The sequence below is a fragment of the Leopardus geoffroyi genome, chromosome C2, assembly GCF_018350155.1.
Source record: "Leopardus geoffroyi isolate Oge1 chromosome C2, O.geoffroyi_Oge1_pat1.0, whole genome shotgun sequence".
Taxonomy (NCBI): domain Eukaryota; kingdom Metazoa; phylum Chordata; class Mammalia; order Carnivora; family Felidae; genus Leopardus; species Leopardus geoffroyi.
Window position 1 is genome coordinate 75,439,223 of NC_059333.1, and position 27,449 is coordinate 75,466,671.

Genomic DNA, 27,449 nt, shown 5'->3' on the forward strand with positions numbered 1-27,449 from the left:
ACTTATAAAAGTCAAGGGAAGAATAACATTATTTTACCCTCTCAGATTATCTTTGTTTAAAACTTAGTCTAGTCAATTTCATTTGAAAATAATTAGCAAACATCTGGTGTTCTGTGGCTATTTCCCTCCCCATGATATAGATTCTTCTCACTTGGGTGAGCATTAATGGCATTTCCCTGCAGTGACTCCGCTCCTTTTCTGAGGAAGATTTCTGTAAGTGGAAACCACAGCTGAATTGGGTGCTGTTTCTTGTACAGTAGGGTGATATATCGTGTTCATCTGGAGCTACAGTCATAAAGTTGTGGGTTCATTACGCCATTTTAACTGCCGCTGATCATGATAACTGCAAGTGTGACTCTGCAAATGCATTCAACCATTTTAAGGACGTAACAAGGAGGTAATCAATCCTCTATTCATTTTGTCATTTCTTTTTTATAACTTTAACTCTCCTCTTTGATAAACACCTAGATATTAGCGTTTTTGGGCTGAAGCAGGATATACTAAATCAGAGATCCCAAAATTATATGACACAAACCATGTTTATTATGCACAAAGCCACATAGAAAGTCCAGCTGGACAACTGACCTGAAGAATCTAAGTGAAGAGGCAGAGAGGTAACGAGGGTCACCAGAGCAAGACAATTAGGACACATGGTGGGGACTGCATCCACATATTGAGAGGTTTCCTGAGGCCCGGACTGCAGTCTCAGATCTTAGTCCCAGGACCTTAAACATGAGAAGGGACAGGAATATCAAGAGCTCCAATCCCAAGCAGACATTCCCCTTCCTTCATGGTTCCTTCCTTGGGAAAAACGACACAGTATATATGAGCTAAGAAGAAAAGAACAGGATTAATAGATGTTACCATTACCTGGTAGGAGTTAATAACTGTAATTGAGAAAAGAGTTTGGCTTAAATCATTGGTAGCTAAAACAAAAAGACAATATAACCATTGTTGTTTGGGTGGGGGACACAAAAGATCTCTAAGCTTGTCTGTGGTGACTTTCCCCTTGTGATTATATTTGTTTGTGGGAATCTTATGTGGCACATTTAGCAATGCAGTGGAAAATATCGTTCTTTGTGAATCTGAAATGCTTTCTTCAGATCCTGAAATCTCTCAGGCCACTGTCTCACTGAACATCACCTGCTGGCAGTGAGGAATCTTGAGTAGTCCAGGTTGAGATTTTGCATTTGTTTCTGCAAAGGGTAATTATAGGCCCGGACTAATGTTTTAATCTAAGTTTTTAGTTGAAAGTGTCCAGACTACAGAGGTGGCATACATTTGAACCAGGTAAGGTCCACATCACTGGTTACTAATGCTTAGGGCAGACTTCTTTCCAGTCAGAAGCAGGCCTAAGATAGATGCTTCTAGTCACTGAGTTATGTTAATGATACTCTTCGACTACAGAAACAGTAGTGTCAGGCAGTGGTTGAAGTTGTGGAATGGAATCACGCAGGGAGCAGTTGTCACTAGAGAGTTCCCTGCATTCACGGTAGTAAGATCCCCCCCACCCCCAACAACAGAAATGGGACATGTCAGCAAGCACAAAGCTCAAAGGAGCAGCCTGAGCTGAGACACAGGGGCAGAGCCCAATAAAACCAGACCCCCCAAAACTTGACTTTGTTAGGCCTTTCAGTTCTTTGTCTCAACTCATCACTCACTCGTCTGACTCACCTGCTTCTGATGATATTGGCTTCTGACACGGAATGATTTCTCTTTTCTTTCTTGAATGATTTCTTATACCTGGTTTTGCCTCATGTCTCTGTTCTGATGTTTGTCTCTGCATCTCTTGCCCTGAGTTCTGGATTCTTTTCTTGATTGCAATTTGCATTTGCCGATTGAGGTAGGCACTTCAATCAGTCCAACGCAGTCCCAAAGACCCTTGCACATAGGTGGTGGCTATTAAGTCCATTATTCCTGCTAATCCACCTGCAGAATCACGCAACGAATCAACCCAAGCTGGGAAGGGTGGGGCTCCACTCTGGAGGGGTTCCTTGACAGAAAGGCAGGTCTGTGGAGTGAAAACTTGATCTGCTAAGAAGCCTGGTCCTGTGGATGGGATTCAAGGAGAGAGATCATAGAGAAGGGAAAAAAAGTTAAATTTGGGGTACACAAGGATACCCCTGAATTCTTCCTGAACGTGGCAGATTCTTCTATAAAAGAGACAAAGCAGAGCAAGAGCCCACTAATCCTGTCTGGGATCCTACATCCTGGCGTAAAGGAACCTGACAATTCTAAGTTTCATCAACGGTAAGTTGAACCATAGGATCCAGCAATTCCACTGGGTATATGCTCCCCCAAAAATGAAAAGCAGGGACTCAAATAGGTGTTTCTAGACCCGTGTTCATAGCATAGCAGTATTATTCACAAAAGGTGGAAGCAACCTAGTATCCATCAACAAATGAATGGATAAACAAAAGGTGCCGAATACATACAATGGAACATTATTCAGTCTTAAATAGGAAGGAAATTCCGACATGTTCTACAAGATGGATGAACTTTGAAGATATTATTTTAAGTGAGCTAAACCAGTTATGAAAGGACACATGCCAAATGATTCCACTTACATAAGGTACCTAGAATAGTCACATTCAGAGGGACAGAAAGTAGAAGAGTTGTTGCCAGGGGCTGCGAGGAGGGGGAATAGAAAGTTATTGTTTAGGGGCGCCTGGGTGGCTCAGTCAGTTAAGCATTCAACTTCAGCTCAGGTCATGTTCTCATGGTTCGTGAGTTTGAGCCCCACATTGGGCTCTGTCCTGAAAGCTCAGAACCTGGAGACTGCTTCAGATTCTGTGCCTCCCTCCCTCTCTGCTCCTCTGCAGTTCATGCTCTGTCTCTAACTCTCTCTCTCTCTCTCAAAAATAAAAAATTAAAAAAAAAAAAGAAAGTTATTGTTTAGGGTCACCTGGGTGGCTCAGTTGGTTAAGCGGCTATCGTCTTCTCAGGTCATGATCTCATAGTTCATGAGTTTGAGCCCGGCCTCCGGCTCTGTGGTGACCACACAGAGTCTTCTTGGGATTCTCTCTTTCTCTCTCTCTGCCCCTTCCCTACTTGCTCTTTCTCTCTTTCTCAAAGTAAATAAATAAACTTAAAACAAAAAAGAAAGTTATTGTTTAATGGGTACAGAGTTTCAGTGAGAGCAGATTAAAAAGTCTTGGAGATACATGATGGTGACGATTATGCAGCACTGTGATTGTACTGAAAGCCACTGACCCATACACTTGCAAATGGTTAAACTGATAAATTTTTATATTATGCAAATTGTAGCACATTAAAAAAAAAAGAGTGAAGAAAGAAAAAAAAGTGACTTGGGACTGGTGGGGTGTGGGAGGAGTGACTGCAGAGATGTTAATATCCACCCCATCCCCTAAAGGAAAAAAGATCATCCCTGAGAGTGTAGACAGAAGCTGTTGTTGAATCGAGTTGTGACGGGCAAAAGAAGACAGAGGAAAGTTAACAGGGTTCAGTTCCTTATAAATATTGGCTCAAACTACCAGCCATAGGTGCAAGGGTTCCACAAATAATCTAAAGTTATTGTATTGAGTAGAGCACCCTATCTGATCTGTTCGAATGCCTGCTAACATGCTTACCACACATACACAGACACACACACACACAGACATTACATGCATATTGTTCCTGCCTAATTGTTCAATCCTAATAGCCCCAGGAATTTGCACCTAGTACAGCCTTCGCTCATTTAGCCTTGTCCTTGAGGACAAGGACATGCCTTATTGCATGCCCTCAGGTATGATGTGTGAGTGGACAAGTCAATGGGAGAAGCAACACTAGAAGCAATCAAGAGTGGCCAGGGCCAATGCAAGCTCATTGCACTCGGCCTCAGCACCTCCTTAAGCCTGTGTTTGGTGGTCTCCAAATAGGCAAGGTGCAACATTAGACTTTGATCTCCAAATTTAGCTAATATCTGCTCTTTGCTTTGACTTCAGCCTCAGCCTTTGGAAGGCCAAATAACTGAATGCCTAACTGTAGTGTCATTCCTGGTGTCTCTGAAACAATGTGTGTGTGATCAGTGACCGTGAGATTGGGTAAGTTACCCTTGGGTCTAATCCATGAATCAACATCAGTTGCATAAACAGGGGCATGTCATTTAGATGGCTTGTGATTGTCAGAATATTCACTTTCACATACAAGTAAAGCATTTTAGATGTAAGTGCGATTAAAATTTCCTTGTGTGTTTTGGTTTCTGAGATTCTTTGTGATTCAGTTGAAGTATAAATATTTATTTATGAGTTCAGAGGATGCTGCTGCAATAATGAATGGTGATTGTGAACAACATGTTCATTTTATACATAAAATAAGGGTTTTTCAAATAGTTAAGTATTTAGTTCATGGGATTAACTTACTGAGATTGCTTCATCATCCTTGACTAAATTATTAAGTGCAGGAGCTGAAGAGGAAGGAAAGCTTCACTTCTGTCATCACTGTAAGAAAATAGATAAAGTTGGACACCTTGTCATGCCACCTAGAATTGTTGCCTAAACTGGCAGAGTTAGCCACCAAGATCTTTGTTCCTCTACTCACTTCGACTGAAAATAAACATCTGTTCACAGCCCAGATGTGCAGTTTAGGGACCACACATCTGTGCTGAGAAATTGCTTTTCCCACACTAGGTCCCACACCCTTAAAGGTTGACTCCTGAAAGTTTGAACCATTACAAATTTTATAAGATTTGATTGTAACATATTATTCTATGATATCCATTCTGTGATGATTAGGTTGACCAGCATACGCTGGTTTTCCTGCAAATGAGGGTGTTCCCGGGCATGGGATTTGTGTGCTAACATCAGGAAAGTCCAGGACCCTCTGGAATGAGTTGGTCACCCTAATGATGGTGATGCAGCCTCAGCTTTGGATTAGAGTTCATATTGCCTTTGACATTTAGCCTAAGGTCTGTATTTGATGTAGAGCCATATCTAGCCATATCTAGTGCAATGCTGACTACCTCTCCAGCACAGAACACAGGAGCACAGAATGACAGGTCTGGAGGGAAAGTGTAAGGCTGTTTAGTGACCCATCAGACTTGAGGTAGTGTACCCAAACTCCTAGCACCTCATGGATGGACCCAAAATTCTGGGCCCCCAGAATGAGCCCTGGTATCCATGTACTTCTCATGTTCAATACTCTATCCTCTTTATAGTTGCTATTGTTGACTTCCCTACAGTACAAGGTATCTGCTTATGTTTTTACTTCTCAGACTGCCTGGTACTCCAGTTTTTATTTGCTAGGCCCTATTCCTGGTCTGAGTCCTTTACATAAATGTTTTTGTTAGCTGAAGACAAGTCAGTATATTGCTTTTGAGTTTGTAAACATTGCCTAGATTAACGAACCAAGACCATTACTCTGTTTTCTCAGTGTGCTGGGACATAGTGCAACTGATCAGTAGGTGTGTTCCTGTCATTGAACTGGTTTCCTCTTTTTTTTTTTTTTAATGTTTATATATATTTTTGAGAGAGAGAGAGAATGAATTGGGAAGGGGCAGAGAGAGAGTGAGGCAGAATCCCAAGCAGATTCCTCACTGTCCGTGCAGAGTCTGATGTGGGCTCAAACTCACAAACCGTGAGATCATAACATGAGCCGAAATCAAGAGAATGCTTAACGGACTGAGCTACCCAGGTGCCCCTGAAATGGCTTCTTATTTATATAAAAGGTTATTTGGTTGAAACTCAACCAATTTGTGGAGGAAAAAAAAAAAAAAGCTGGCCAAAGTTTCAATAAGACGATTAGTCTATATTTTGGGGATTTATTTTTATTTTTTAAAATCTTTTTTAATGTTTTATTTATTTTTGAGACAGGGAGAGACAGAGCACGAACAGGGGAGGGTCAGAGAGAGGGAGACACAGAATCTGAAACAGGCTCCAGGCTCTGAGCTGTCAGCACAGAGCCCGACGCGGGGCTCGAACTCACGGACCGTGAGATCATGACCTGAGCCGAAGTCGGCCACTTAACCGACTGAGCCACCCAGGCACCCCTATATTTTGGGGATTTAAAAAGAATTTTCTTTCTAAAAAGGAAGAGGTGGAGGGGATTAGGGTAAATAGCCACGAATTATTATAATTTTCTTAGTGCTTGTATTAATCCAGTCAGTCCTCACAATGGCTTTGTCAGTTAGGTCCTATATATTGTTAGACTCTAAGACTAACTATCACTGGCACTGGTTAGGAGACTTGAGACCACAGTCACAAAGCTAGGAATTGGTAGAGGCATAATTTGAACCCAGGTGCTCAAAGCTTCCCTACACTCTTGTATTTTTCATGATGGATACAACACGGTCTTTAATATTTCTATAGTACAATTCTATAGCTATATTGTGAAATATTTTTGAAATTGTAACTTTTATTTAAACTTCATTTTTTCATTACTTAGAAACTAATTTTACTCAAGTTCATTCCAAATAAAAGTTACCCATTATTATAGAATAATCTTGAAAAGTTTATGAAAAGTATGAGATCCAGCAACCAGCTACTTATGATTTGAATCAACGTTAGTGTTCTTTCAGTGGTAAAGAAACATACAACACATTCCATACAGAGGGGTGAGATGGGGTAGGAAAATGACAGAGGTGGTATGAGAAAGTGGAAACGAAGGCATCTTGAGGCTATTTGCTTAGAACATTTTTTCATCTAAAAAAAAAGAAGAAAAAATTATAATCATATTTTAAAATGGCTCTTTACCCATATTATAACAATGACTAGAAACTTTCCATCTGAATTGAAGTCACAGCCTTATAAGTAGCCACTCTCAAAATCATCTGCCTGTTACTCTAGAGCCAAAGACACAATAACCTCTCAGGTCCCTAGAATTTTCTGATTCTGAATCAGTCCCTTTCACTGCTTGTCTGTATTTTCTTCTGCCCCAAACAGTGAAGAGATGCAAATATCCAAAAGGCTATTTTCCATGCTTGTTGGGGTAATAGCTAGCCCATAAGATGCTAACCTACACAATGCTATTATTGGTCATAAATAGATCAAGATGACTTACCACCGTGAAAATTCATAGTAATATCTCTAACTATATTAGAACCTGCTTGAGATGTACAAAGCACTCTCATGGACTCAGTCAAGTCCCATAACAACCCTGAAAGTTAGGAGTTATTATCCCCAGCTCCTAAAGAAAGAGAAATAGAAGTGCTAAAGATCTCTTCCAGAGTCACACAGTATTCTGATTGCAAATCTAGCATACTTGGCATTATACACAGACTAATAATAAGACATGAACAATTTGAAAAGGAAGACACACTTTGTATGTGTGACATTAGAGGGCATCAAAAGAAATAACCAATACTGTAGCATAAATCTTCTTTCAAGAACGACAACACGAGATGGAAAGAATCCTGTCATTAATTCTTCCTGCTAGCACTCTTTATCCCTCTTAAGGATATTAATAAAAACTTTAAGGCTTTGGAAATCTGTATCAATTTATTCTCTCTCTCATATATACACATGTCTATATACACATATACATATATCTTATATAAATTACACATATATTCACATATCATACATATGTGTGTGTGTGTGTGTGTGTGTGTATGTAAAGGTTTAATTTTATTTTAAGGTAGGCAGAACACCTGCATGCAGAATTATATATAAGTGAATGATGCTCATGTTCAAATCTACTGATAATTAAGATGCCTTGTGCATGGAGTGTGGTTTACAAAAATATTAATGCTAGTAGGATTGATTCAGTGAGAGCCACGCACTGTCCAAGAATTATCCCCATATTATTTATTAAAGAAAAAAATTCCTTTTGCTAAAAAAGTAGAAAATAGCTCTATCCATTTTTCAATATACCTAGAAAACTATTACCAGGGATGTCTCATTGTGTTGATTGCCCTCCTGTGCATAAAATGCATATTAAAATTAAAAATCAACAAAAGAGATAAATATTTGTTGTCATGTCTACATTTGGGAGATAAAGGCCTACAGCTTGGTTGAGAAAGTTAAGATGGATATACACATAGCGTGACTAATAGAAATGGGACTTCCCCACCCTAATTCAGTTTTCTCTTTGTATTCTGTTACCAGGCTGGAGCCTGACTGGTCAACAGTGCCTGAATTTGGTGCTCTGGTTGTACCAATTTTATACCCTTGGGTTAAAGAGATACTGAACTCCAACTGTAAGTCACCAGAAGCCAAATAAAACATAATAAAGAACAGAATTCAGCTTCTTTTGTTATATTTTCCTTTATCTATGTTTCTTGGTTTTGTTTGCTTTTTATTTTAATTAGACTTACTCAAATTTCTTTAGTGTGTATATATTTTAACCAAATATTCAGGTACTGAGAAAAATATCAAGTGGTGCCAACATTAGCCATCACACAATCACTTTGTTTACTCTGACTGGGAACCTAAGAAATTCCAAAATGCATTATGGCATGGAGAATGAGCCCATGACCTGTATGTGGGGGTGGGGGTTGGTTGGCTGCATTTACAACTGTAAACTTTCCAATATTTTATGTGATGGATACTAACTTACTAAATTGCAAAATCAAGGTTCTCATTTTTGTGTGTGTCGGAAAATATTGTAACTAAGGGAAATTTTTTTTTTCCTTGATTACTCATAACTATTATAAGCCTATTGGAGAAACTAGGACATTTTCCAGCAAATAAAAATTGACTGCAGTCACAAGCCCATGATATCTACATTTTTAACTTTGAAACTGATGCTCATAGTTCTTTGTCCTTTCACAAAAAGGCTGTTTTTTTTTTTTCTGGAGAAGAAAGACATTTATTAATCATGCCTCAGCCATATGCATTGGAAAAGAGATTATAAAGATGGCATGTCAAAAAAATAAGTGCAGCATAACTCATCATAATATCCAATTCTTCATTCTCAGCCTTAGTGGCCCACAGGCACACATAGGAGATGATTCATCTCAGAACTCCCCGAAAAACCTAGCATAATGCTTTGCACATAGTAGGTGCTTGCTAAATGTCTGATTATGCATTGAATGGATATACTAAAGCTATTTATCCTGCCAATGTCCAAATTGCTCTCCAGACAGCTTGGGTAAGGATAATATCTGTTTGTCAGAGACATTTATTCACACAGTTGTGAATGTTACCCTTGAAAATACAGGAAGTATTTTTATAGTGTTACCCTTGAAAATACAGGAAGTTAGAGTTTGTGTTTTTTTGTTTAGAACAATGTATAAAGACAGAATGATAATGACAAGTAGGTTGTATACCAGAACACATGAGTGGCCATGGGTCACAAAGAAAATGATACATATTGACTTAACTCAATAGACATTAGACATTAAATTAGTCCGGCTTCTCCAGAGAACTAGAAGCAAAATAATGTATAGAGAGAAAGAAGAAGGAAGAGATTTATTACAAGGAACTGACTTACATGATTATGGAGGCTGAGAAGCCCTCAGATCTGCAGGCAGCAAGCTGGAGACCCAGAGAACTGACCCTAGAAAAGCTGATCTTTCCACTCCAAGTCCAAAGGCAAGAAATGATTAATGTCCTAGTTCAACAATCAGACAAGAGGAGTTCCCCCTTATTCATGGGAGGATCAGCCTTCTTGTTCCATTTAGGCCTTCAACTGATTGGTTGAGGCCCACCCACAAAAAGGAGGGCAACCGGCTTGACTCAGCCTACCACTTCAAATGTTAATCTCAACCAGAAACCCCCTCACTGACACACCCAGAATAATGTTTGACTGAACAAGTCTGGGCACCAATCACAGACGTGAAGGATTCCATTACTCCCTTCATCCATCATTCTATTTCATTGATAGTTCTTCAGCTTGACAAGCTTATGTCTCATTTTTAACATAATCTTTGCCCATTTATTTTCTCAGCTTATATATAATATATATCATATATCATTAGTATAATATATAGTTATAAACACATATAGTTAATAATGTATAGTTAATTAATAGTATATATGTACCTCCTTCATACACACACACACACACACACATATATAAAATCGGTTTCCTGAATACCTCCCCACACATTGATCTCACTCTCCAGAGAGAACAATTTTTTTAATTTTTTAGATATTTATTTTAGATCATATCTCCATTTTTCTAAACCATGAGATTAGGGTGCTATTTCTTGATATTTCTGTTTTAACATATGTTGATTTCCTGTAAGACAAGAATTTTATTCTTTGTTCTCCTCTCTTTCTCCTCTCTCTCTCTCCCCTGATATGGTTAGTTTTAGGACCTTGCTTTTGGTTCAAAAAATGTCTCAGTCTGTATTTCCCAGAAAACAGTACCTAAAGCAAAGTTGATAGGCTAATACTTTACTGGAGGTACAACCCTGAGATGCAAGAGTGGGGAGGCAGGGTTACAAACAAGGGAAGCAAACATAAGGGCTGGTGCATTACTGAGCAGCTAAGCCTTGCAAGAACACTAACCAATTGCTTGACCCTATACAAACCCTCCAGAATGGTTGACGAGAACCCCTTAACCTCAGAACTGTCTGTTCTAGAGAAGGAAGGGTAAAGAGTTTGTTAGCTCTTTCTCATCTCCTGTTTTTCATGGGTCATCGAGGCTTCCGCAGATGGGTCTTCACTACTCCATGCTGCCAGGTTGTATTACTCAGGCCTTCCTGGAGGGATGTGACAGAGGTATGTGATGCCCAGCTCTCCCCCTGGGGCGGGCTGAGATGAGGTGACAACCTGGTGGCCAGTGGCCAGTGCTCTCCACTGAGCAAGGAGCCAGGGTATGGGGGTGGGAGGAGATGAGGAACAAATCTAGAGCCGTATAAACTGGGTCACATACAATCAATATTCAGTGTTTTATTTTTGAGACTAAGTAAATAGTATCTGATATTATTCTAGATTACATTCTCTTGTATAATTTAAAATTTTTCCTTCTTTTGAAAATTTACTTTTTATTTACTTATTATTAACTTATCCCGAAACTCTGACAGAATTGTTAATATCTGTTTTATATATCAGGTATTCTATTACACATTTTTTCCCTTTAGATACATTATTTTGGAGCCCTTTGACCTCTCTCTCTAATCTCTGCATGTTGCCTGCTAGACCTGCTCACACCTGGTATGCAAAATGTCCCTTCACTATCATTTTGAAATTGTCTTTTGATTCTCTTATATATGGGTCCCTGTTTCCTGAGTCCAATGTCTTCCACTTTCATGGTTTATGTTCCAATTTTGTTGGAACAAATCTGCCAGTAGTGTTGTGAAAAAGGTAATATTTTTGAGGTCTTACATGTCTGATGATATTGATGGGGTTCAGGGAAGGCCTCCCCAAACTGTGCCACTTTGGCATATTATTTGGAATTAAGGTTACATGAGAGATAGCTGATACAAGAAGGATGCGCTGACTGTCCCTTCTCTCCCTGAAAGCAAGAAATAAATTCCCTATGTGAAGGGTTACCCTCTCCACACCTGGAGGATAAAAGGCATCCTCATCACCAGAGATAGGGAATTCAAGGCCAAGATGGCTATAGGAACAAGCCTTGTGACTTCATTAAGTTGCTACCCCAAGCCCAAGCTACTTTATCTTGTCAATTCTTAATAAATGCCTTGTTTCGTTGTCTAAAAGATAGAGAAGCTGCCTGCTTTGGTCACTTCTTTGTGCCTCGTCTTTTTATGAGCTCTTATACATACAAAGTCGAATTGGTTTTTTACCCCTGTTGATCCTGTCTTATGTCAATTTAATGGTTAGACCAGCCAAAGAAGCCAGAAAGGAAGAAAGGAAGAATTTTCCTGTGCTACAATTGTCTTTATTCTTCTCCCCACATTTGACGGGTGGGTTAGCTCACATTTCAGTTTCCTTCAGAATTTTGAAGGCACTACTCCATTTTCTTTTCTCCCCAGTTTGTTGTTGAGATAATTACTGTCATTTGATCCCTGCTACTTTGATGAGATCCTTCCCAACCAGATATACATATTAAGTGTGCTGGGAACCCACCGGGATCCCTTTAGTCTGCAAACTGTGTCTTGCCTTCTGGGACATTTCATTGTATCTTCTCTTCATTTTCCTCCTCCTTCTATTTATTTATTGTCTGTCTTATGCTTTCTTTTTCTGCAACTTATATCACATGGACATTGGTGCCACTGATCTGATTGTCTACATTCCTGATTTTTTCTATCACATTTTCCTATTTCTTTCTTTTTGTTTTCCTCTCTGACAGTCTCCGGCCTTATCTCCCACTTCTCTACTGAATTTTTTATTTCTGCTATCAATTTTTAATTTTCAAAAGTCCTTTTTACCAGAACTTTTATGCTCTGTATATTCTTTTCTTTAGAGCTTCCTTTTCTTTTTCTGGATGCAATGTCTCCTTCTCCATCTCTTTTACCTCTCATTTCAACCTCTAAATATTTTAACTATTAAAAACATGTAGCTATTTGTCTAAATGTTTTTGTTTTGTTTATTTGCTTTGTCTAAATGTTTCACCTAACTATTTAGTCCTAGGGGCGCCCGAGTGGCTCAGTTGGTTAAGCATCCGATTTTCGCCTCAGGTCATGATCTCACAGTTTTGTGAGTTCAAGCCCTGAATCGGGCTCTGTGCTGACAGTTCAGAGCCTGGATCCTGCTTTAGATTCTATGTCTCCCTCTCTCTGACCCTCTCTGCTCTCACTCTGTCTCTATCTCTCCCCAAAATAAATAAAACATAAAAAAATTTTTTTTAACTATTTAAAACAGGACTCAGCCCCCCCCCCCCCCAATATCTCTTCTCTTCTCTAACCTCCCTCTCCTTATGTAGTCTTATTTACTTCCTGGTTTTAATAACATGTACATGCAGGTGACTCGATCCTTTCATGATACGCTATATAAAACAACTCTCCTTGCCCACCACCCTGTGCCCCATTGCTCTCCACTACTTTCCCTTCCTGTATTTATTTGTACACACACACACGTGTATGCTAATTTTAACTCCTTGGGAGAAACAGAATTCTTTCTACACCAAAGTGTAAACAGTTAGGCAGAGGAATCAGGATCTCTATCAGGAGTTTAATCAGAAGCTCGATTCTAAACAGATTCCATGGGGTTGAACAAAAAGTAGCATACTCTGAATGATACTTTTGGGGATTGTTTAAGAGCACAGTGTCTGCTATTCTAAGCAATTTCTTTCTGGAATTTCTATTGGATTTGTTTATATTTGTACTATTTATTGCAAGACAGCTGCAATTCAAAACAAAGGGATAGCTGTGTAGTAGATATTTAAGTAGTTGGTATCTTGTCAGTTGTATCTGCTTGCTTGCTCTTTTTATTTTTTATTTATTTATTTTTAGCAAGTGTGGACTTTTCTGACTGCTTGAGCTAAAAGAGAAATGACCCCAAAACAAAAATAAAGTTTATTGGGTGGGGAGTTTGACTTACCTAGCTTTAAGAGTATGCTGATTACCCAGAAAAAGTCTTTAAATGGATTTTAAGAATGGTATAAGAATAATCTTGAATCTTAGAGACTTTTTTTAAATACCTGAAAAAAAATTAAAGAAACAAGTAATGATATTTAAATGCAAGTCTATGTCAGAGTTTGAAGAAGATAATGTCATTTGGAAAATATGCAGATAGCATAGACAAAGTGTGTCCCAATTTTGGCTAGATAGCATCTCCAAGTCCATGACTGGGGGGATTTCTCATTTTATGAATTTTGAAGGAAAGCAGAGCTAGCCTTTCTCTATATAAGCCAATAAGACCAGAGAGTAATTTTCCCAGACTCCTTTGCAGCTAGACTATGAACATATAATGTAGGCTGGCCAGTCACGTTCACCCACGTGAGAATTCAGATCAGGAACCAGGGATGCAAAGAGTAAAACCTGGGGAGGATCCATTTCACAGGTGGCAGTGGCAGGCTGGCCAGAGGCTGCATCTGGGATCCAGTGACCATAGTGAAGAGGAATTCTAGCACCATCTGTGGCCCACATAGCAGCAGTATCCTCACCAGACTACATTTTGTTCTGGGTCAGCTTCTCCAGACTTCCTGTTAATTCCCCCAATTTTTCTTCTTTTATGAATTAGATTCAAAATCAGATTCAGTTTTTCTTACTTAAAACTGAAAACACTGACTAATGCTAAAATACTGCTTACACTCTAATAACAACTCTTCCAACCACAAATACATTACTATTGGGGTAGGATGGAGTTTATCAAAAAGAATTACAGTGAGCTATATTAGAAACTGAGCCTAGGGGACACAGGACATATCAGCCTGTAGTGCCCTTCCCTGTGCTCTTCATTGTAAAATCCTGCAAATGATGATGATCTCCAAATTCCCATTCTACTAGAATATATTACAGCCTCCTTTTAGCAGGGAGGGGGGAGTAGTTAGAAATGCCTTAACATTTTTATAATCCTAGGGTTTACTAGACATTAACGAAGCAGTATATCTTTGGCCTCAGTGTAAGGAAAGCAGGCAGAGTCATCTAAAGGTTTTTTAGGATGTGATGCCAAATAGCCACAGAAAGATACACAGATCAAAATGAGACCCCCCAAGATAGCTATCTTCCAACCGGCCATCAATTACAGCTGAAATTTCAGGCTGTTTTTTTTCCTTTGTCTGGGCCCTCATGAGATGTAGAAAGTTGTGGTTGAGGGAGGGGAATGAGTTGGAAAGGAGTATTAAAGATGTCTTAGTGTGGACAATAGCCTATGTAAATCTTTACAAAAGATCTCGCCTTAGATCCATGCTTGAGACATTGAACTGCTTGTTCTCATGATGCTCAATGAGCACTAGGAGGTCAATAAAATATCCTAAGATTATATAAGCTAGCTAGATACTGGTACCCAGGGAGTTGTCAGCTACTAAGTGAAGGTCCTTAAAACTCAGGGTGGAAGGACAGGAGCTTTGCAATTGTTGCCAATGGAGCTAAAACCCAGAAGGGCAATATATAAACATAAAACACTTGGCAAAGTCCAATGTATCTAGTTGACATAACTAAAAATGACTTGGAGCAAAATGATTAAATGCAGTTCACCATAATCAACTTACTGTCCAACCACTAGGTGTAGGGATGTTCAGCATAGTGGCTAAGGGTATAGGCTTTTCTACTCTCTGACCTTGAACAAGCCACTAACTCCCTCTGAATCATTGCTTTCTCATTTACAAAAATGTCCTTAACAATAACCAGTTCCTGGTATTTTGAAAATTAATAAAAGAATACTTAGAAATCACTATATATGTACATGACACATAGTAAGTTTACACTAAATTATAGCAATTACTGTTATGATGGACCTGAGCATTTTCTACTGGGCTAGTCTCTGGCTGTCTTTCTTCATGAGTCAGCTGCAGGTATATGTTGTTCCCTTTGTTTCATGTCCTGGCAGTGGCTTCCTTTACTATTTTACTTTCCTCTGCTACTGGTACACATTTTCCCTTCATTCTTAAACATGATCAGTCCTGATGGACAGTTCCCATTTCTTTGCCAACTAGAATTTAAGTGTGATGATATGTAGTGTATTATTGGAAACAACAAACTAACATGTGTCATCTTTCATTTTGCTTCAGCAGCAGCCCTTGACCTGTTCAGTTTCTTACATATGTCATCCAGCCCATTATAAGAAAACCACAGAACCAGTAGAAGTCCAGCCTATAAGGGTTTCGGGTATTTCTTCTCCACCAGCCTGGGCAGACTATAAGTTGCGCTTTTTGCTTCTGGCCTGTGAAATCAACAACTAACACAGGTATCACAAAGCTTCTGGTTTCCAAATATCAGCTGATATGCAGATTGATGTCTTGCTTATTCTCAACTGCTTTCATTCTCAGGTCACCTTCACCCAACCCCAAATTTGCATCTTTGGCTCTTTTGGATTTATTCTCTCTAATATTTAGTTCTTAGATTTCTCATGTTGACCTCATCTTGGCTTACTGTCTCAGCCCCAGGAGTTTCTATTAGGTTAAAATAAATTAAAAATCCCTTGTTCTAGCTTCATGGAAAACATAATCCCTGTCCTAAATCATTCCTGAGATATGCATGTGGCAGTAAAGAACATCATTCCAGAGTCAGCTTATCTGGATTCAAATCCCAATTTTTATATTTTTCAGCTATGTGGCCTTGGCTAGGTGGCTTAACCCAGTTGAGTCTCTGTATTTCCTCAGAAAATTGGTGTTGATATTGTTAAAACTATTATATGAGGATCAAATAAGACACAAAAAATGCCCCCCAAAAAAGAAGAATATAAACTACAAGGGTAAAGTTAGCCATTCAAAACTGAAATGAAAGATGGCTAATAAAAAGGTCAGCAAGTAAGAAAAGGAGCTATCATCTTCTCCCTTGTCTAAAACAAAGATCCATTAAGATATATTTCTTGAATTGGACCCTGATGCCAAACCCTTAAAGCAAATGGAAGCAACAGTCTGTAGGCTCAGGAAAACCAGGATTTTGCCACTTTTGTTCTTAGTATGATTTATTATGAACTTTTTTTTACTTCTAGGACTTAAAGAAATATTGGTTAGCATCGTAATTGCCTTTTTGAAAATTAGGCAGCTGAAGGTGTAAGACTTTGGTTGTATTTCTGCATGCAAAACTCATTTTCTTATTTTAGTTAAGAAAACATGTCTATATATGTCTTTCTTTGGCCAAAGCCCTGATGACACAAAGCAGAGAGCTTGGGCGATGGACCAGTGCCGCTTCCCACAGAATGAGAGACTGCTTGACCTTGGTAAAATAATAGAGCAGGTCAGCTCATATCCAGCAAACTCATGCTGGGACTGAATTTTAAAAATAGTTTTCTGTCTGCAAGTGGGGAGCTTGATATGTTCCGGTCCACTTTGGTTCATTTAGGACTGCCACCTGACATCTGGATCATCAAGGACAGACCTGTGATCACATCCACAGAATGAAACTACACCTTTCCTTCAGGATCTCAGAAGGAAGAGATTTCAATATTAACACCTGGAGTCTCTGTAAGACACACTTCTTCTCAAAGCCTAAGGAAAGAATTGATTCAACTGAGAATCAAAATGTCTAATTATCCTATTTGATAGGAAAACATAGAGCAATTAAGGGATTGATCCAGTTACACAGTTATATAACTAACTTGACATTGGCTGTTCAGTCTCAGAGTCTTTGTTCTCTCCAAAATCCTTTTACTCATCTCTTCAGGCGATTTGATTTATCACAAATTGTACTGTTGCCAACATTTCCCCAAACATTTGTTTTTCTTTTCCACTATGAAATTAACTCAGACATAAGAAACGAATGTTTGAGCCGGTGCTGCTTTGTGTATGTGTGTACTAAGAATGGGGTCTGTCCCCGCGGGATGTCATCTCTATGAACTTGTGTTGCATTCTGTGTTAACTCGATCTGGACAATAGAAGAGTGTGGGATGCTTTGGCCACAGGCCTTACAGGCTTCGGAGGGATGGACAATCAGCTTTATGTCACATACCCAAATCCAACAGTTGATGGTAGCTGCTCGGAAGTCACAGTGGGGATTTTGAGATTGGGCCCAGACTCAGTAGGAAAAATTGTGCTTCATTAGCAAAGCTAGCTACAGGTACAGGAAGGAGAAAGGCTGTACCTGTGCCATTTGTATACCTTTCTGGTGAGCACTCAGGGCCGTGTATGTTTCAAACTTATCAACCAAGAGAAACAACATAATAATTCCTTGTGGCAGAAGGTTCAGGGACGAAGAAGGACAGGATTTAGAATGTGGGACATTTATATAGCACTTTGCCCTTTACAAAGGGTTTGCTCCACGTAGGATCCTATTTAATCCCTGCAACAGCTCCATGAGGCAGATGTCAATTTTATCTCCCTTTTGCAGCAGAAGGATTAAAGGCTAAGAGAATGTAAAATGGTCAGCCCCAAGGTCCCACATAGATAATAAATGGCAGCCTCACTACCCAAGCCCAGACTTTTTGATTCCACGCCCTGTACTTGGAAGGTTGTGAGTCAATCAAGCCCTTCATTTCACCCCCTGCTCCCAAGTCAAGGGTGGACCTGAAGGTTTTTGTTGGGTTTGCTATCTCTGAAGAGCCTCTGGACCTTGGCAGAGAAGTGCAGTGTGCATACTCAGATCAAGTATGGGTTTATTCATCCTCTTTCCTTCCTTCTGTTCAGACAGGCTTCTTTGTGAAAGCATTAGAACAGCCATTACACAGAGCTAGAAGAGGCAAGGAGTTGTTGCTAAATAAAATATAATGGGCTTTGTTTGAACGGGCTTATCCTGCTTCATTTGTAAATTGATGTTAATCCGACTGCTCAGTCTAATTTCTGTAAGCTACATTAATGCATTTGCCACCTATCTTCTGCAGAATGAAAATGTGGCGGCTGCTTTGGAAAGAATTTTCTTCTTCCTTGAGGGCAAAAGCCTAAATTCTTTCCCTCGGATTTTTGCCAAAGGTTCTAATTAGGACATGCAAATATACTTATGCAAATGAAGCCATGGATCACAGATTTTTGATGCTTTGGGGAAGAGTTTGGGTAAAATAAACTCCCTCTACAATTTCTCACCAATGCCTCCCCAAACTCTTGCTTTTTTGAAATTAAAAAAAAAAAAAGGGTAAGAACTTCTCATTCCTCTAGTTTAGGATCCTACCCTGGAGAATGATTAAAAAAGTTACATGAACATCTTCAGTATGCACAGTGATTTTCTCCACATTAGATCTGGGTCTCAGAACAACCCAGGAGGTAAATGCCACCTTCCTCCTTTTACAGATAAGGAAACCAATGGACTTGCAGCAGGATTCTCGCACAGAGGGACGAGACACTGAGGTCTTCCTTTCCAGAGAGGAGCTTTATTCATGCTAGCACAGGCTCAGTGGGCTAAGACCCAAAAGGCTGAGCCCTGAGTACAGCAGGGTGTAGCCTTTTATACAATTTCTACTACTTTGTCTCCCATACATGGCAACATACAGACATACAGTCTGGACACAGTCCAAGTTACAGAGCCCTGTCAGAGCTATGCATACGTGTATAGGAGGTGATTGGACCACATTGACTTCCTTTGTTCTGAGAAGGCCTCCACCACATTCCTTAGGGAGGAGCTCTACCTCTCCCACAAACTAAGAGGCCCAACAGTGACTAGCTGTACTCTACACAACCAAAAAGCAGTAAGGGAGAAATGTAAATCTAGTATTCTTTGACCCCTTACCTTCTGCTCTTTCCCCTCTAGTACCCTCTCAATGGAAGTAAATACCACCTTATATGTGCACAGCACTTCAGTTATAAATTCCTTTCACTAAAATATTTGACCTCAAACCTTTATTGAATTCTCTACTTCAATTCAAATATTTATTGCCATCTACTATGTGCCTGTCAGACATTATTCCCAGTGCAAGTGGTATAAGGTCCCTGCTCTATTAGTGTTCAGATTATTGGTTGCAGGGAGGCAACTAATGAAGCAAACAAATCAATAAAATAAATTCAAATAATGATCATTGCTATCAAGAAAATTAAATAGAATAAAGTGAAAGGCCACGACCAGTTGGTGGTAGAAATGGAGTGTATGGGGGGGGGGTAACGAAATATTTGATAAGGTGGATAAAGCTTTTTTTTTTTTTTTTAACATGTCATATGAGCTGAGACTTGGAAGCGAGGGATGTCAAAGAGAAGATCACTCCAGCCCTGATGTAAGAGACATATTGATATGTAAGCAATAGACAGAAAGCCCATACAACATGAACTGAATGAGTGGGAAGAGAGATATGGAAGATGCAATTGATCTAGCAAGGGCTAGATCAAAAGGGGCCTTTTAGGCTACTGTGCTCGGATTATATTTTAATTGCTATGGGATGACTTGGAAGGATTTTAAGAAATTTTATTTCCCACAATAACCTGTGAGGTGGATGTTATCTTTGTTTTGCAAATCATCAAACTTGAAGATGTTTGGAGATTTACCTAAGGATATATGGCAGCAAGATTCCAGTCTTCAGGGTCCTAGTCTAGGGTTATTTTTGTCTCTACTGAAGGTGGAACTGGAAATAAACACACAAAGGAAGAAACTACAGCAGCAGATGACTATTATACTCCCATGAGTATAGTAGATGAGTTCCCTGGGGCACCCAAGAGCTCCCCCGTTATGGGAAGTCCTACAACTATTTGGGCCCATCTGGAAGGAGACTCTAAATCTTTGAAAGCCTTTGGGTTAGCCTTAAGACAAATATTTTTTTGAAGTTACTATTGAATATTTAGCATTATTGAATTTCTCCTGAAGTCTAACATGCTTGACAGATTGCTTTGGGAAAGTAGCCAGTGAACACCAAAGACTAGGGGATGAGGAAGTGTCACAGTCATCAAGTCACATGCTTTGCTCCAACTTCTCCTACCTTGGGCTCCCACCCCACACAGCAAATTGATGGATGGTAATCCACCCATGTGGCTACGATTGAAAAAGTGCCTCCAGCATATTCTAAAATCTAGCTCATTCATATATTACCCATAATATAATTATAGTCAAACTTTCCCTTTTCTTCACCCTCCCTAAGGCAAACTTCATGGGATTAGTTTTTCATTCATTCATTCATTCATTTATTTATGGAATATCTGCTGTGCTATGGGTTGGGTGAGGTGTGGGCATGGCAGTATCACATAGCCTGGGATATTAGGGCTATCGCAGGCCAGAGGTCACAGATCCCTCTGAATGGTTCCATCTGTACCCAAAGTGTTGCAGGTAAAGCAGGAAAGTATAATTTGTGTCTTGCCTCATCCCTTTAAGAATATTATTTGTTGCCATTCAGATTTTGTGATCCTCAGAGGCATCAGAGAGAAAACACAGATATGGTCCCATAGTTGTCTCTAATTTGTGCATGTTAAAGAATGACCTGTCCTGATTATCTTTCATTATTTTCAGCTAATTGCCTCCACACATTCACTTGCAAAATCTTTCCTCTGAAATTGGTTTCCCTCCTCTTTCTGGCCTAACCTGCTTCCCAGCACTCCCGTGGCTCTTGTCCAGAAGAGGGCAAGATCACCTTTACTACTTAGAATTCCTCTCTTTTTCTTTGCAATTAACTATGATTCATTGGTCTTTTGATTGCTTAGCTTTCTCTCCTGAATTAGGAAGCCAAAGTCCTTGATACCTCTCCAACAAAATTTATGTATACTATGGGTATTTTTATTGCATTATGTGGTTTAAAAAGGGACCAGCAAGAAGCTATAAGCATAGATAATAAGGAATTACAGCTGAATGGGAGAAGTCTGTGAACAGCCAGGACTGATCATGACTATAACCTTCTCCATGCATTTGCCATTCTGTTTTGCTAACACTCAGATTCAGAGACTGCTATATTTGATAGAGTCTTAGAGATTATCTGAATATGTCATCACTTTATGCTGAGGGAAATTGAGACATAGTGCAGAAAAAACCACTAGACCTACTATAACTTCAAACTGTGGAGAGACCCATTCTATACATATGGACATTTTAAAGTAAGGGGAAGCTTATGAGAGTATTACTCTGGTTTGTCTTGCCATCCCACGTCCTATTATTCCTCTTCCCCAAACCATCCTATACTCAGAGTAACTCTTCCTCTTCCTGGGTTTGCCCCATCCATAAGACAATGGGATGCTCTGCTCCATTTGTACTCCACTTCCATGTTGGGACTGGCACCATCTTTAAACTCCAGTCCACTTGCTGGAGCTCTGAGAATCTATGATCAATGCCAGGATCCTACTTCAAAAATGTTCTATTGCTTAGAATCATAAATCAAGACTCTGCCGCCCTGCTTGATGAACATAGTTTATCACCTACAGATTGGTTAACAAAGCAAGTCAAGATTCTACACAAGTTGTCATGCTCCAGAGGTTATATTCAAGCTCCTGGCCAGACCCTCTCCTCCCCAAGGACAGTCCTAAGGCAATGCTTACCCCTCACTCAGTTCCAACTCATTCTCCTCTTCCTTGGCTTCATAACAGGATTCCTCCCAAGCTAGTACCCCGAAGCCATATAAGTTAAAATGGTTAAGAAAATATGTGTAATTTCTAGGTGGAGACTAGGACTCACCCTTTGCCAAGTTTGTTCTTCATGATATTTCCCATTTTTTTTTCCTTTGTAGCCCTCAGCCAGAAGAGATATCAGTTACTTGTACTTTAGCATCACTGGAAGGGTATTTTTTTATTGAAAAGAGATTGACATTTTAAGCCTTACTCTTATCCTTTAGTTAGGTGGTTCACAGCCCTCAGTATGCATTAGAATCACCAGATATCATTCTACTGATGTACAGGCCCCATTGTGTTTCATTACATCTAAATCTCATGGTATGGAATTGGGTATTAGCATTGCTTAAAACCTCTCTAGGAGATTCAGAATTTCAGCCAGGTTGGGAACCACTGTCTGGTTAAAAACTGTTTGGGTTTTGGAGCACTGTGAATACTGAATGATTAACATTCCTTTGGGCAAGGCTCTTCCAGAGCCCCTAAAATTATACACACCAACTAGTACTATACACTTTGTTCATATCGAAATAAGTTTTGCTGAAAGACTATAAGATTTAACATGAGAGACTTTCTGATTCCATCCTCAGGAGTTTCTGGAAAGAGAATTAAATTCACAGCTGATTTTTAGGAGGGAGCTTAAAGCATTCCACCAGTTGGCCCTGGCCAAGGACAAGGAAGAATTGGTAGGCACTGGAACAAATCTTAAAGGAGGGAGCAGACATCATGTTCAAAGAGAATTGGTTCATGAATCCTGTTTGGTTCAAAGGCATGAGGCAAGAACTAAGAAGAGGTTAGCCTATGGGAAGAGGATAGGGATAAAAGATGTACATTCAGGAATATGGGGTGAAATTGGTTCACTCAAAGACTCCATCTAAGCATGAGGGGAGATGATAGGAATTGGGGTTTAGGAGTAAGGTGAAAGTAGAGATGCACAACAACTGATCTGGGTAGAGGATAGTCCTTCATTTTAGGCCCCAGTGCTTTGGAGGGAATGGAGAAAACCCACATTCCCAAGAGACTAGAACAGAAGGAGGCATGGGAATTTTTCAGCAGTGGGGAGATTTCTACTTTAGAGAGCTACTGAACTTCATGTGTTGAGATTAATTGCAACTCCACCAATCCACAGGGGGAAGGTTATTGGCACACCAACCTGTTGACCCCCAGTTGGCTCCAGGTGAGGAATCAGAATAGCCTGTGAGGAACGGAGGTTCATTATCCAGAGCTGAGATAGTGTAAGGCTGAGACAGAGTCTAACTTGGAGGATATTGGCAGCCAAGGACCATAAGGGGCTTGCCACAGTATGCCAGATGGGAACTGCAGCCTTTTCATTTGGATATTATGTGTAAAGTTGACAATGAAATCTAGAAAACTTGAGGACACATAGGAACAGATTTCTGGGAAACTGGTGATTTAAACTGCCTTGGTATTATGAATGAATGAATAACATTTTAGTGTTTAGGTGGAATAAACAGAATGTCTCTGTGACAGAGAGTGAGTGAGTTCCCTGTCACTGGAGGTATTTTGCTTAAATTTGAAAGTCTGACTACATGCTCCTCTTGAGATGGCATTAAGAAACTGCATGATGGTCTACCACCAAACAAGGGTGAACACTGAGAAAGAAGGATAAGCAAGACTTAAGAATCAGGAGATGAACAGAGGAAAGTCCAAGGATAACAGTGGTGTAGCGAGCCTTGTGCACCAGCAGCTCCATGCTGGGGGAGGAAGGAGAGCTCTGGAAGATGGTCTGCAGGAAATAAGGGAGTTGGGGCTCATTAGAATGGAATACTGTCAGATCAGCACAATGTTTGAAAGCTTTTTTTTTTTAATGTATGGATCAAAATTTAAATAGTCATAATGATTATTGTTTTAAATGTTTATTTACTTTTGAGAGAGAGAGAGAGAGAGCACTAATGGGGGAGGGACAGAGAGAGGAGAGACACAGAATCTGAAGCAGGCTCCAGGTTCTGAGCTGTCAGCACAGAGCCTGATGTGGGGCTTGAACCCATGGGCCACAAGATCATGACTTGAGCCGAAGAAAGACACTTTGCCAACCGAGCCACCCAGGTGCCCAATAATGATTACTTTTTAACCATAATCAGTGATAAAACTACCTTAAGAAGATAGGGTTGGGAGGAGGTAGACGGTACCAAACTCATCTATGATAACAGAAAGTCAGGAGTTAATGTTTAAAATAGAGAAATTAAGAGATATGCAATGTCAGCATATTTACAAAAATAAAGGTGACAACTAGAAAAAATCACTAAAAAGAGTAAGATGGTGCCTTTTGGGAGTATGCAGCTATAGGGTAGAAGATAGCATTCTTCATCAAGATTATGTCAGTATTATTTCATTTTTGTTTCAAATGGATGCATGGATTTCTTTGGTAAAAACAAAATTTAATAATAGTAATTTAAAAATACAAAAAATAGAAGAGATGAATATTTAGGAGGAAATTCTGACTGGCACCTACACCAGATGAATTTTTCTCCAAATGCCTATGTCTCTAGGTCCTTTTTCTTAACATAGTATGCTTAGTCCAGCCCAGCATGTGGGCCGGAGAGGTTAGAGGGTAGATAGAGGTGATAACACAGACAGTGTGGGGAACACAGAAATTAGGAAGAGGGCATAATCTAGCTCTAGTTCATCTCAGTGCTCATGTAGAAGTCCAAGACTGGCTGTCCAGGCAGTGTGGACACCAATCCTAACACTCTGCATGTGGTTGCAAGGAGTTATGAAGAAATGACCCACGGGGGTTTGGGTCATTTGGTCATGGCCCAGCTCTAGCTTCATGAAGTTGATTTTAATGGCCTGTTGATCAATTAAGAGAGCAGCCTTTGTCCTCAGAGTGGTGCCTTGTGGGTTTGGCATCTCTGCTTCCACAGAGACTTGAATCCGATAACCTTAGCCATGTACAGGTCAGTGGTCACCCCCATGGCATTTCCAGGGACTTAAGCACCTGGGCTTTGGGTCAGAAAGACCTGCATTCAAGTCCTAGCTCTGTCACTGACTAGCTGTGTGGCCTTGGGCATTTTACCTAATCTCTACAAACCTTAGTTTCCTCATCCATAAAATGACGATGGCAACCATTTCTATCTCACTGAGATATGGGGAATTAAAAATAAGGTAATTCATGTCAAGCGTTCAGTGTGGTGCTCTATAAATCTTAGCAATAAAGTACTAGCTTTCCAATGATCCCAATCCTTTGTTCTTCCTGGTGTCTGTCCAGTTAAATGGCCCTGACCAGGCAGGGCACTCTTGCAGCTTCCTAGAATGGTGCAGAGCACACAGCCTCCATTCAGGGCATGCTAATTACATGATGACCAGCAAGATGATATGGCCAATAGTCTCTTCTCTGGCAGTGAGGCACTGCGGCAGAAAAATTTATCTCCTTCTGTACAAATGTGCTGAGCAACACAGCACTTCCATAAACCATCTCGACCCCTGACACTTGCACAGGGAACAGGAATGCTGCTTTCTCTGAATTTGTTAGCCATGAACATACTCTGGCTTGATTAGGCTGAAACGCATATCACACAAGAAAGAAAAATCCGTGTTGGCTTTGGGAGTGTCAATAATGTTATGCCCCAGGTTCTACGCAAAAGGAAAGAGAACAAAGAGAGGAACCAGCTGCTGAGTCGCAGAATACCTGAAACAATCCCCAAGGAAAGGGAAATGAATTCTCATTACAGTCATTCAGGTCACAGCCTCACCTCTCCAGAATGTCATGAATACATGATTAACTCTGCATACATACCTCTCAGTCAAAAAGACAATGATTTGCCTTGAAACCCTGGAGATCCTGACTTTTCACCCGCCTCCGTAACTCTTCCTCATTTCTCCTGTCCAGGTTCTTCAAGCCTCTGCCCTGATCACTATAGGTTTTCCCTAGCTGTTCTGAGCTTCTGTGGACATGCGGTTCTGGAACTGCCCTACAGCCTTGTTAGTCACACTGCTTCTCCTTTTTCCCTCAGGCAGCCAACTTGGGAGTGGGAGTGCCACCAAAACTCCTTCTACCTGCCCCAGTGCTTCTCAGAAGCAAACCTTATGGCCTTTCATTTCTAGTCTCCCACACCCTCAGAACATTCCAGCAGCAGATATATTTGTGTGCATGACATTACTCTTTGAGAGGTTTTATATCATTTTATTCCTTTGGTAAATGAAGGGTCTGCCGCTGGATATGTACAAGTTCTCCAGCTTTCTGGTATCACTCTTTCTTTTCACATTAAACTACAAGTACCCCGACCACCATTCCATTTATTCTGAAAGCCTAGGACATCACACCAATATTCTTCTCAGGAGGGGTTTACGTTTCTGTCCGTGTCCTTGGGAGGCTTTCTCTTCTTCATGTCTTTGAATTTCTTCCCTTGAACTCTCAATTATTAATCTTACATCACTCCTGCAATCGCTGTTCCCTTTTATACCACTTTGTCCCATGTAAGCAACACCTTTCTTCCTTTATTCTCTAAAAAGATCACAAATTCAAGCTATTGTATGTATCGAATTCTACTGAAAGTTGGAAGCAACCTAAGATCTTTATGACAAACACTTAGGAAAGGATTGACTTAACCAAAATTATTTTTTATTCTTCTATTGAGACCCTTTCTCTCCCAAGGCAAGATATTCGAAAATGACAGGCAATTCATGGCCCGAATGCAGTCAGTCCATGGGCACGTTTTGTTTGGCCATGACAGAAATAACATAAAATTTTAATTAGTTTCCAACATTTTAAAAGGAGGAGCTTTTTTTCAGATTTCTGACTTTCCCTGGAAGACTGGGAGACCTGAGGTTGCTGATGTCCCACCTAAGCATGGTGATGACTGGCTGGAGTGAGTGGTGGCCACACCAGGACTTGCTCCTGTAGAGCCATCACCCCTCACACATCAGCTGACTCAGCTCTGTACCAGCATGGGCTCCAGGAATGCTTATAAATTTTGCTCTCCAGTTTCCTTCTTTCTCTGGCAAACAAATCTAGCATTCCTGTCTTCCGTCTTGAAGAGCAGGTAATTCTTTTTGAGGCAACCCTCAAACTAGCACCAGCCACCCCCTCCTTTTATAACCAAAAAGGCCTATTGAGACCTTCAAGATGTTTTCCTCAATAGAATTTATCCATCTTGACGTGGAATGTGCCATTCTTGTAGAGGGCAGAAGTACTTGGGATCATTTGATGTAGGAATTGCTCCCTCATCATATGGTTGGTAAGTGGCAAAGCCAAGGTTCAAATTCTGTCCTCCTGATTCCCAGTCCAATACTTCCAGTAATGCAACTCGATGCAGTCCATAACCTGGGAGAGCTTTATATTGAGAAGCTGATTTAGAGACGAAGTAGACAGGGAAGCATCTCTGCCAGCTGATGTTCATGGGCATTTATCAGCCTGTGCATCTTCTCCCTTCAGTAAGGAAGTAGGCAATCCACTGCCCTTCCTTTCTACAAAGGTTTGTTTTTCTCTGGTGGCTTTTTAAATCAGAACATTCAAGCGGCCAAAGAACCCCAGGGACCACCTCGCTGAACAACCCAATTCTGTAAATGAGCAAATTGAGGTAACTCATCCTTTTGAGGGGCTTAAATATCCTTTTTAAGCAAAACATGCTCATTTTGCCTGTACACAAAGTGCTGGA

The 27,449-nt window shown here is 40.2% G+C and overlaps 1 long non-coding RNA gene across 2 annotated transcripts in view; it reads right to left on the reverse strand.

Annotated features, from left to right (window-relative positions):
- Window positions 1–527: 527 nt before the first annotated feature.
- LOC123576119 overlaps window positions 528–27,449 on the reverse strand; it is a 62,113-nt gene continuing 35,191 nt past the window's right edge. The window contains exons 2-3 of one of the 2 annotated variants that reach the window (XR_006701176.1): window positions 1,675–2,049; window positions 528–725 (exon numbers count right to left, since the gene is read on the reverse strand). This is a non-coding gene — a long non-coding RNA (uncharacterized LOC123576119). Of the gene's footprint in view, window positions 831–1,674; window positions 2,050–27,449 lie in introns of both variants that reach the window. The other variant, XR_006701175.1, reaches the window with a different exon arrangement.